The 12,502-nt window shown below is 41.5% G+C and overlaps 1 protein-coding gene across 8 annotated transcripts in view; it reads left to right on the top strand.

Annotated features, from left to right (window-relative positions):
• Nucleotides 1-12,502, top strand: part of FRY (FRY microtubule binding protein) — a 238,220-nt gene that overhangs the window by 75,934 nt on the left and 149,784 nt on the right. The gene's annotated exons all lie outside the window — the stretch shown is intronic.

Genomic DNA, 12,502 nt, shown 5'->3' with positions numbered 1-12,502 from the left:
AATGTAAACAAATGGCATTTTGGTCTTCCTTGCTCTTTTCAGTATTGCTGTTCCTGATGTCTATTGCTGTTTAAATCAATCACTCTTTTGATTTTTAGCTATATTATATAATAAAGATTTCTGAATAAAATTTAGTGCTTACAAATATATTCAGATTAGGTAAGGCCATGGGATAACTCTGTCAGAAATTTGCTTTTTAATTTAAGATACACAATCAGTATATTCCTTTTCCATCTGAGCTTGCATTAACAGTGCTAGATCTCCATAATTAACTGTTTTACAAAGATAGAAGACAATGTCTCTGGAAAAATCCAGCTTGGTTACGTATTCAGTAAGGTTCTGATCATCCCACTATCTATAATTTAATAACTTCTGCATAACAGACTAGTATTTTAAAATCCTGTGTTATAAAAAAAATGCAATATCTGCTTCATGCAAGGCATGTATCTGAATACCTGCAAAGAAATAAAAATACCTATTAGATATGTGTCATACTAGGCTTGTCTTCATTACATGATATCCATAGAAACTGTATTTTTCCAGGTCATTTGTAACCTCAGTAACACTGTAGTGCTTGTCTGAATCTGTTTTTCTACAAGTGTGAAGCCACCAGGGAATAATGCTATTACCTAAACAGCATTGCTTATCTGCCCTACTTCTAAAACATTTTGTGCATAATTCAAGTCAGTATCACAAGAATGGGAAGGGAATTTTGTGATTTAGTCACCTTTTTGGACTAATCTTAGTTACTGAAAGCCTAAGTGTGTATTGTGATAACATGTATTATAACAAGCTAGTCCCAGTTTATGACAGAAGACAAACAAGTCACTTGCATGGTGCAGAAATCAAATCAGTTCTGGCATTATTTTTACAATGTATTACTGTAACTTTAAGACTGAGTAAAACCAGCACACAAGACTATAAAAAATATCATGGAAAGAAGTATAGCATTTTAATTAATATATATTTTTATTCTTCTACACTAAAGTATATTGAAAATATTCCAAGACAGTAAAGATGGTTCTAGTCTGAGATAAGAAGTCCCTAAATGACATTCTGTTTTAGAAAAATGGAAATGTTATATGAGTAATTGGTATTTCTGACACACCTTTAGCTGATAAACATGCTTTCTACTGTATTTGAATAAACAGTAAGAGGAAATATAATAAATTAATCCAGATTGACTTAAACTTGTTGCCAATTTTTTTTTTTTAGTGCTTTCAGTCTGGAAGGCTGTGTTCATAAATCTGTACATATCCTTTCTAGCTGAAAAACAAACAATTTGATAAGAAGACGGCAGGGAGTTCAAAAGACCTAGGGCTTTCTTCAGCTCTGTTCTGTGTTGGGTGGAGCAGAAGAAAACACTTCCCTTGCTTGAGAAACGGCTGCGAAGCCTGCACATGCATGCACAGGAACATGTTTTGCAGAGAATAGGTGCTGTGTCTGCATACCCAAGAGCAGAAGTAAGCCATAAATTATGCCGGGGCATTTACCTAATAGGAAGAGGTCTAACATACTGTTAAAAAAAAAATAATAAAAAAGTATAGGTGGTACAGTATACATCTTGCTCAAATCCATGTATGTTTTTATAAATTAGCACCTTACCACAGAGGCTATAAGTAGTGTTTATCCTTCCTGGGCTTTATAGTCCAGCTGAAACGAGTCTTTTCTGTTCATTCATGTTTTAACGTATACAGAGCAGTAATATTTTCTGATCGATTTCCAGCCGCACCCATGGTTTGTTCCATACCATGAAACGTGCTCAGATATTCCTTCTGGGTTGACAATTTGCTCAGGTTTTTCTCTCTAAGGTCTTCTGAAAAGTAGCATTTTTGTCCTACGGGGCAGGATTTCAATTCATTGCCACAGAGCACTTGCAGACGTGTTCACCTAGGATGCTTCTTTGTTTGTCACATTCATCAACCAACTAAGGAGACAGCTAATTGATGTGCACTGGAGTCAGTTCGTTTTAGGTACCTGTGAACTATTGTCATCTGGATGATGCAGTGAGTAGTGTTCTCAGTAAGCATGCACTCTTCTCCCTAGGGGACAGAAAAGCAGAGTCATAGTCTGGCCTTTGAATCATCCCACCAAACTGAGAGACCTCAAAACACTCCTGCGTGCAGCTCCCAAAACAGACTTTTGCTCTGCAGATGTCAATAAGATATCGTGCACGTCATGAAGGTCTGGAAAATATTCCTGTGATGTGTTGGAGGTGGGATCAGAATTGGGAGTCTCTGGCTGGAAAATAAGAATAATCTTTTTTTTTTTCTTTTTTAAACCAATACCATTTGTGGTCTGAGGTTTTCTTAAAAATACAAGTGCTTTTGATCAACACTGTTTTAGTCAACAAATGCATTACTCATTTATATTACTTCTTTTTGAAAATACTGCTAAAATGGCCATGCTCACTCCAGGTGAGCTGTACTCACGCGCACCCAAGGTTAGTAGGGTGACAGGAATAAAATAGGGCTCACCAAAATTGGGGCAATTAAAAGTCTTCTTAGATGTCTGTTATGGAAATGTCATAAAATAGGTTTTAAAAAAAGAAAAATATTTGTAATTTATTTGAAGAATAGCATATGTATCCAAAACTTCAGCATTCAAATCTGCTCTTTCCTTAGACTCTTTTTACTTTTTGAATGATCCGGCTGGTTTTATTTAATAATTTAATTTAATTTGGAAATGCATTTTTCAAATTCGTAATTTCAAAAAAAAAAACAACACATGTCAACAGAAGTTTAAAAGTAAAAGCTACAATAAGCTCGAGTAACATCAGGATAAACTGTAGGAAATTCTATAATAAACTCCATTTTTTGCAGTTTCTAGATTAGACCTGCAATTAAGCTTATTGTTCCTTTCCTGGAGGAAAGCACGCTGTGGAATACTCAGGATCATACAGGTAGATGGCTCACTTGTGCTCTCACAAGTCAGCTGCTACGTGGGCTGGTAGAAATTGCATTGCATTGTCTCCCAGTTCCCAGAGATAGATTTAAAGGTGACTTGTTGTATAATGAGACGAGAGGGCACATGTTGCATAGGGAACATTTTAATTTTATTTGCTGCTTCTCCTAGAACGGGGTTATCTTCGGGGTGATATTTCTGAGGATGACAACACTTGTTTCTCAGCGATTTGGAATTATCTACCTTTGAATGTTAAGATGTTTTTTTTCAGTGGCCTTGCATGTAATTCAAGTTACAAATAAGACCTTTTTCAGTATGAGGACTTCATGTCTGTTTCGCATGGCCTATACTTCCATCAACCACACATCCAAATCAAAATCCTCACACCAGAAACCCATTGCTCCATCCTCCTCCTATCCACCCACCTCTTTGTGGCTCCGCGTGCCCAGTCCCTACCGCAGCGGCTGGCAGAAGGCACTCGGTAGCTTCAGAGACAGCTTAACCCTGGGACACACAGGCATCAGCTATTGCCTGCATGGCTCAAACACGGCAGCATCCAGGAATGGCCCCAGGAGGACCAGTGGCTGGTCACGTACCGAGGTGAACGCAGTGCTCACATCCACACGAGTTGTTTTGTCAGAAGAGCATAAGATGCCAGAGAAACTCCTCGATGGCCCCTGTGCCTCCCGTGAGCTTGCTGGCTGCCAAATGGGCAGCCATGCTCTGTGCAGCTCTTGAAAAGATGTTTCTGCTGTGTCAGCAGCAGAAGTTAATGGCACTTAGTCCTTCATTAAATGGATATAAAACATTTAGCAATAAAATTCACCATTTTTACAGAAAATGTGCGTGAAGCGCGGTGTCCATGAGCAAGGGAGAAAGGAGGACAGTGGGCAGGTTCTTAGGGAAAAGTCTGCGTTTTGAGTAAACGCTGTGGTGCACTGCTATTTTGGTATTTTAGTAAGATGTTATCGTGCAGGGTGATGATAGCAGCTGTTTTGTGGGGGTCAGTTATCTACAGGCAAACACTGACCTTCCTGGAGCTGAAACTGCTAAGCACACCATAGACAACCAAGTGAATGCAGCAGGGTACCAAGGGAGAGACAAGGCTGCTTCATGTTACTTGCTGCCTGCTTAAGCAAATGTACGTCTGTACATCTGCTGAACAAGAAGCACCCACCTTCTTCGCTGCCATCCCTCTTGCTGTGGCACTTGCTCTTGCATTCCCCAAGAAGCTGGTTCAAGGAGCAAACACCCTGTAAGGGAGGAATTTGTGCTCACCTGAAGCTGGTGGGTGACCAGGGGCTTGGGAAGGGGCTGGGATGTGCAGCTGTGGTAAGCAGGAGGGCAGGCTGGTGCCAACTGGGATACTGCAGCCCGGACAGGGGCTGTGCTTGGACCTTCTTTCTCCTCTTGCTTGCTGCTGAGGTCTCACTCCAACACACCTGCACAACACCAGCCACTTCCACAGCCTTGCCTTTAGAGAGCCCTGGGATGAAGGTTAGCATCTGCTCCAGCCTTGGCATGTGACTCTGCCTTGGACAACGGGCGCTGTTAATTCAAGCTTTCTTGCTAAATAGAGTGAGCTGATTGCTCTGTGCACTGAGCCTGGAATTAGGGAGCTTAGTATATTCTTCAGCTTCAAGTAGTCAGCGATTGTCGGCAGAGAAGTGACATGCTTGATAGTGCTCACTGTTGTGTCCCAGTACAACTTTGAGCTTATCCTCAGATCTGATCCTCTCCCTATAGAGCTACAGGAAAAGGTATTAAAACAGAGTGTTTGTTTGGGCTGCTTGTGTTCTGGTTGTTGCCCATTTTAGAACTTGCGTTTTGACGTGGTTCCTCCGAGAAGTAAGGAAAAATTGAAGTTTTATGACTTTGGGGACTTGAGAACTCTTAAAAAAGGATTTGTGTTTATTTTGATGTTTGCTATTCTCTTCAGGACCTTCCAGAATTGTTTCTACCATATTAGGAGAAGAAAAGGATGCGAGAATCAGAAATGCTCTATTGCAAAATTCAGTTTATTTACAGAGTGAGTTCACTTGCCTTTAGGAACTCTGGATTATTGTTGTAAGCGTCTATAAGTAGACTGAGTGAAATCTTAGTGCATAAATTTTTGTGGCTAAAGGGCAGTCCTCATCTCAAAACATAAAATACTCTGGAAACTGGGCATAAACAAGGCATAGATAATCACTGGGAGATATTTCAATAAAGTTCTAATAATTTTATTTGTAGTAAAAACAAAAAAGTTCTGTTACACTATTAGTATCCTCTTTGAGTGATTAATTTGTGATATCTGATGTTGCAGTACTGTTGGTTTATCAAACTACCAGCAGGGTTTTTGTTTATTTGTTTGTTTGTTATTTTTCCCAGTCCAGCTAGCTACTACTGAGAAGCACCAGGGAAGGAACTAACATATCTTGTGGTCTTCCTTATGCATATAAAACAACACTGAGTAAGTTTTGGTATCTGAAGGGAAGTGATGATATGCAGGTTACTGTAGGTGTATAAAGCACACAGAAATGTCCATTGTTTAGTAGTGGGGGATGTTTTCATTAGCATAAACCAAAATGCTATTTAACATTCCCTTTGCATCTCAGTCACTTCTGATCCACTCATTTCATTAATACTTTAATCATTCTTCTGTATGTTTACATTGTGGGTAGCAGGAAAAAGTCTCTGCACCTCCAGAATCATGACTGCTTGTGCTTGTCCAGCTTTATTTTCTTTATTCATTCCTGAGCTTTGAAAATGATTAGTAGGTGCTCTTGCACGTCAGAATTGGTAGCCCTACAGACCGAATTCCTGCAGGTGCTGAACCCACGATGGGCAGGTGTGGATTTGTAGACGCTGTGCCTGGGAGGATGAGTCCCATCCCAGCCTCTTGTCCCTGTCCCCACGCTTCCACCCCTTCTCTGCCAGCCTAACTGGCTGTAGAGCTGATATCCTGTCAGCTAAACTCCCTAAAATGGTGTAGATGCTGGTGTCAGCTTGAGGATGGGGATGTGGATACATGGCTAGGAGCGGGAGGCAGTTTGGGCTGATTTCCTGCTATTAGATCAGTTGAGCTGGTAAAACATATTTACAATAACAGTGACACCTCTACCTGTGCCTACTTCTGAACATCAGAGCTAGTTCCTTCTCCAGACCAGTCTATCTTTTGCATCCCTCTCTCCTCTGCTTCAAAGCATCAGCAGTGGAGTTGTTGCTATTGTTGTTTTGGTGATAAATTAGGGCTGCAGAATAATTTCAGAGGTAGGTAGCTGAATTATTTGTGAGTAGGTGATTTTTCATTCACTGTAGTTACCTGAATCAATTGTCCATAGAAAGAAAATCCCTTCTCCTTTAATATACGTTCCTCTCAATCATCCAGTCCTCTGTCTATTGCTTCAGCTAAAAGGAATACTTAGTATTACGTTCAAACTTCACAACAGCTCTTGCAGCCAGATATTGCCAGTTCTTATACTGTTTATATTTTTGAAGAATGTAAGTGGAAAGAAGTTCAATAGTATGACAAAGCAGGGTGAGACATCTGCCAACAGGCTCATCAGCCCCCTGAGAGCCTGAACCTAGGACTGACAGGGGAGGGAGATTACAAACCATGGTGCAGTTAGTGGGAAGCAAAGGGTGCAGGGCAACGGGAACAAGAGAGACCTCAGGAACTGTAAAACAGGATGAAGGGACACCCACCTAAAGTATATGTACACAAACACATGCACTCTGGAAAAAAAAGTAGCAGGAACTGGTTAACGTCTCACACATCTGGAGTGCTGTGATGGATGGATACAGGCTCTTCAGGAAACACCTGCAGGAAGATGATGGGGGCTGCTGTCTTAAATGAAGAAGCTCCTCATAAGTATGGAGTTCTTCTGTGGGATGGGTGGATGACAGTGCTTGAGAGTTTGTGGGTCAGGATCAGAAGGGAGGACTTTAAGGGTGACGCAATGGTGGGAACCTGTTACAGGCCACCTGATGAGGGTGAGGAAATGGGCAAAACCTTTTTTAAACAACTGTAGGAAGTCAGTGGATTGCAGACACTGGTTCACGTGGTGTCTACTGGAAGTGCAACTTTGTGGGGCACAAACAGTGAAGTAGGTTCTTCGGGAGTGTTGGGAAAAACTTCCTGATACAGGTTGGACCAACCTGATCACCAGCCTGGTGATGTGTGGCTGGATCTGCTGTCCACTAACAAGGAAGAACTGTCTGGAGTGCAGGATCTTGAGGAAAGTGAAGAAAGAGGGTGACAAAATATAGACCATGGACTTGAGGAGAATAGATTTCAGTCAGGTCCCATGGGAGGCAACTCTGAATGCCACAGAAGCTCAGGAAAGCTGGCAGATCTTTGAGGACAACATCTTCCAAGTGCAAGAGTGGGACACCCCAATCCTCAGAAAAACAAGCAGATGTATGAGGAGACCGGCTTGGCTTATCAGGTACTTCATGGCTGAGCTCCAATGCAAAAAAGGCAGTAAATTGGAGGTGGAAGCAGGGATTGGCTACAAAGAAGGAATTTATGCACATTGCCCAGGCACGCAGGGATGGTGCTTAGAAACTTAAAGCTCAACTGGAGGTAAGAACTTCAAGGAGTATCAAGGGCAGCAAGAAGCACTCTACAACTACCTGAAAGGAAGATGTGGGGAGCTGGGGGTCGGCCTCTTCTCACAGGTAACTAGTGATAGGACTAGAGGGAATGGCCTCAAGTTGTGCCAGGGGAGGTTCAGGTTGGAAATGAGGAGACATTTCTTCTCAGAAAGAGCAGTCAGGCATTGGGACGGGTTGCCCAGGGAGGTGGTGGAGTCACCGTCCCTGGGGGTGTTCAAGGAAAGGTTGGACGTGGTGCCTGGGGACATGGTTTAGTGGGTGACATTGGTGGTAGGGGGATGGTTGGACCAGGTGATCTTGGAGGTCTTGTCCAACCTTAATGATTCTATGATTCTAATAAAGACTTTCTCTTGATTCATTTGTGGTAAAAGGCTGAACAAGGAAAATGTGGCCCCATCACTGAATGGGGCAAGAGATGTAGTGACAGCAGATGCTGAGGTGTTCAGTGCCTTCTTTACCTCTGTCTTCACCAGCAAGGTGAAGGCCCGTGCCTGCCAGCTGCTGGAGTGCCCACGATATGGCACTTGTGATACAGGGAAAGGCAGGGCTTGTGCAAGTCCAGGGATCAGGAGTACAGGTTCCTTGCAGTAGCTACAGAGAAGGCTGGCAATTCCATAAATGCTTAGGATCTTCTGTATATTTCAAATTACAGTCACATTCAAAACTTTCCTATTGACAGCAGACAGCAGAGCCTGCTGGAGCAAGTGGCTGAATGAAAACACATCTGAGAAACACGGGCTTCGTGGTTTGCTTTCAGCCAAGTAGCAGTGGCGTCACTAAGCTGTCGAAAGCTGCTTGCTTCCTCCTCTACATGAGGTACAGAGATCACAAATACAGTGAGACCACCACCAACGCTGATGTTAGTGCACAGATAACAAGGCCATTGGTGCAGTTACAGGGCCACCTGGGAGAGTCAGCTTTTCCACAGCTCAGCAGGGAGATTTTGGGGTGCTTTTCAGGCCACTAGTTTGAAGAGAAATCTGATTGTTGTTTTGTAAATCCTGTGGGATCACTGTAGTGACCCACATGCCTTGTCTCCTGGGGAATGTATCCCTGATAAGGAACTTAATTATGTGGTTGCAGCCTTAGCAGAAGTTTCAGACATGGACCCTTTTGACAGAAACACCATCTGATCTTTATCCTGAATACATTTCTTTATTTTCAGAAATTTGCTATCATCAAATGCAGCACTAACACATAAAGTAGAGAGGTGACTGTGGTCTTCACTAGTTGGTAAGGGAGCTGGAGAACATGATTGCTGTATCGTTAAAATATGAGGATGTTAGATGTGTTAGTGTTAGACAAGGATTGATCAAAAGAACGTAACATCTTGATTGTTATTGCTTTTGGCTTTATAATTGTGAAGTTACAGATGGTTTCGGTTTTATTTTGAAAGACTTGACTTCGAAAGACTCATAAATATCCCCTTGAGTTCTTAAGTAACTAGTAGTGCCTGGCTCAGCACAGAAGTCTGCCAAAGGTATTGTTTTGCCGGAATTCTCCTATAAATGGTGATCATTATACTAACATTTTTTCCTAATCTCTGGATAGCTAGCTCTCCTATGTCTCCGTGTCTTTGAAGAGTCTCAGTTTGTATGTGGAGTAAGTTAAACTTCAAAGGATGTCCATTTATCTCTTTGTTTGTTTTGATATTGATTCCCTTAAGCAAGATCTGTTGAGTGGAAACATACATAATTATCTTTCCTACTGCATTTCTGATTGTTATTTATGAATGTCTTTAAAAGTCTGGATCAATTTGCCTTTGTATGCAGAAGATTATCAGTATAGATTTCTAGCCAAAGTTCTTTCCTGAGCAGTTTGTAGGGTAGGTTTCTGTATATATTCACAATAATATGTTGTTGTATATTTTCAGAATCAGTTTTTTAGTCTACAAGGATTACAGAAATGTCACATGTTGAAAGTAGTCTTAAGCTACTTGACAACAGGTTTTGGAATTTATCCCCTTATAACTAGAATAATTTTTTGCATCCTTTCTACTGCTTATTTGGTTTGCCTGCCTTTTTTGAACATGTTGATGAAATTCAGAAAAAAATCAGGAAAGAGTAAAGATACCTCAGTTTCTACAGAATGTGTAAAATGAAGCTGTTAGGTAGTGAAGAGGGAAGTCCACCTGAAGAAAAATGGCAGCACAAGCTTCTCATCTTCGGCATAAGAAAACCCATGCTGTGAAGGTCTTTGCAAATGCCCCAGCCGTGAGACAAGCTGCAGTCACACCTTTGTAAGGAATGCACACGAAACTCGCAGTCTTGCTGATTTTAAATGCATTCACAAGATGAAAAATTGACATTCCTTAGTTTAAATGCAGGGAAACTGCTGCAAATACCTTGCAGTAATGCACATTATAATAATATTCATTCAGTGTTTCCCATCTAGAAGCTTTGCAGACTTTAATTCTTTCAGCATTATTACATGCATACTCGACAGAGGTATTATTCCTTTATTGCTATTACAAGGCAAATAGAGACAGAGAAATTAACCGAAAAACACAAGATTACACGTGAAACCTGTGTTAGAACTGGAAATAAAACTCTGTCTTCTGTTCCTTTACTGCAAGAACCATTCTTCCTCCAGATTGTTGGTAGGCAAACAACACATTGTGAATCATGACTCAACTAGTTATTACTTGTAATGAGATTTTTAATTGGCAGTAAGTAGTAATTTTAAAATGGAAATGTCCTTGGATTATTTTAAATTCCACAGGGTCCATATTTCTTGCTACCGATGCTTTAAATGGGGAGAAAATTACTTAGCTATAATTCTTTTACTTTGAAGGAATATGTCTGAAACAAATAACTTCAGCACACCCTTTATCTGTGTGATCCGTGTGCCATCAGAACCTTTGCTACTCAGTTATTTTGATTTTTGTTCTGTTACTCATAGGAAGGAAGATGTGGTAGAGCAATGTATGTATTCTTTACTGGGATGAGTGCTTTATCAAGAATGATAACTCTCTGGGGATCAAAAGTTTGAAATTATTGCTTTTGAAACACAGAACCATTTGGGTTTATGGTAAATAAAGCAAAGTCTCAGCTTCTCCATAGTGAGTCTTTAGTATGGATGTCATAAAACAGAAGATGGAAATATTTTCAAGGGAAATGAAATTTAAAATTGCAATTATTTTACTCATTTGTCTGTCATGTTCAAGCAGGAGGGGGCAGGGGAGGTAGTACTGGGTGCTACAGGAAACTGGAGATTTACCTGGCAAGTTAAATGACTGGAATCATTGGATTGTTATTTTAATGACATTTTTTTAAAAAAAATGTAAATATACACAGGTTGGAATTTTATGTGATGATAGTAAAGAAAGAGAATGTTTGTTAATGATTATCTGTGTATATTACTTTGCCTAATTTTTATCAAAAACCCATTTTCTGTTGCCAATAAATTTTCACGTGCTCAGCATTTTGGGTTAAAACACTTCTAAATCACTTCTGAATGTCCCAGAAGGTGAATTTTGGAATTTTCTACAGAAGTGGTTCAGCCCTCCCTGAGAATGTGAAAATACAAAAAAACGCCATAGTTGGTTCGTGTTAAAAATTCTCTTGAAGAGGATCTTGGGGGAGGGTGTGGGACAGGAGCTGTGCAGCCAACTGTCCTGTTAAGGTGAGTGTAAGAAGAAACCAAGTGCGGAGGGGAGAGTGAATTTGGATGAAAAGCCCAGGAAGGAGAGAGCCAGCGGGAGCGAAGGGAAAAGAGGCAAGGGAGTCATCGTGGGGAAGAGATCAGGAAGAGGGGAATTGACACTTGGTGGGCAGAAAGAGTGGAAGTGAAGAGTGGCTGGTAGGAGACAGGGCCAAGGGGAAACTGAAAGAAGGTGAAAGGATAGGGAGAGGAGGAGGGATGGGGCTGGGATGAGAGGGCTGCAAGGACAAGGCAAGCGCGTGTGGCTGGGTGAGGGGAACAGGGAACTGGAGCCCGGGACGGGGTTGGCAAGCCTGAAGTGGGGAAGATACAGCAGTGAGATGAAACTGGGTAGTGAGAGTTGGAATTAAGAAGAGAACAGCCTGGAGATGGGGGAGGTGATAGATAGAAAAGTCCCCTCACAGGCGCAGAATGCAGCATGGGAGTCCTGGTGTGCGGCCTACTCCTGCTTTGGGCACATTCCCCCAGCACCGTGCACGCCTTGCCTCGTGTCAGGGCGTAGGGCCGGTGGCAGAAAGTGTTAAATGTTACCAGGCAAGGAGAGCAGCAAGTGATTTGTGCGTAACTGGGTCAACAACTGGTTAATTTGGCATCAGATTAATCATACATGTACTATATTGCCTCACTTACCATTTTGACTTCCAAAAGCCAATGAGTCCAATGAGGTAATGCAAGACACGCTACATTACCTAGATGTAGGTGTAGAAAGAAATACTCTGAACAGATTACTTTTCCACTTATTATTACTTGTAATGCAGCAGCAGATAACCTCCTAACACGTTTCATCTCCAGTATAATAGGCAGTCTATAAGCTAATACAAAAAGCTCATCTGTCCTGGGATCTGTTAGTGAGGATGGGCCAGGAGACAGGTGTGGGGGCTGTTGATGGAGTTCTTAGTAAATGAAGAAAGCAGACCGTGTATTTGGGTATCAGTGAATATTTGACTGTCACTCATCATAATTTCAAGCATCATCATTTTATGAGTGATGTGTTAAAAGTCGCATGAGGCTCTGTTAATGAAATGTGGTTCCTGGTGGCTCCTTGTTACAGTAGAATGAGGTGAGCAGTGGGGTACTGCAAGGATGGACTCTGGGCTTTACTTTATAGCTGCATTAGGGATTTGGAAGAAGATAAATAGTATGTTCATGACATTGGTATTAATTCCTAAATTAAAATATATAAATATCAGCAAAGGAAAAGGAGAGGATGTCTACATTTCTAAACTGTACTGCAAGGGCCAACTCTCCACTGGAAGGAGAAGCATTAACTGTCTTCGTTGTCTCTGGTGAGAGAAGACACATGGACATGTCTGGCTGCACCTGTGCAAATTCCCAG

The sequence above is a fragment of the Anser anser genome (genome assembly GCF_964211835.1).
Source record: "Anser anser genome assembly, chromosome: 1".
NCBI lineage: Eukaryota > Metazoa > Chordata > Aves > Anseriformes > Anatidae > Anser > Anser anser.
Note: the sequence above shows the minus strand (reverse complement) of the source record. Positions and strands in the feature narration are given on the sequence as shown.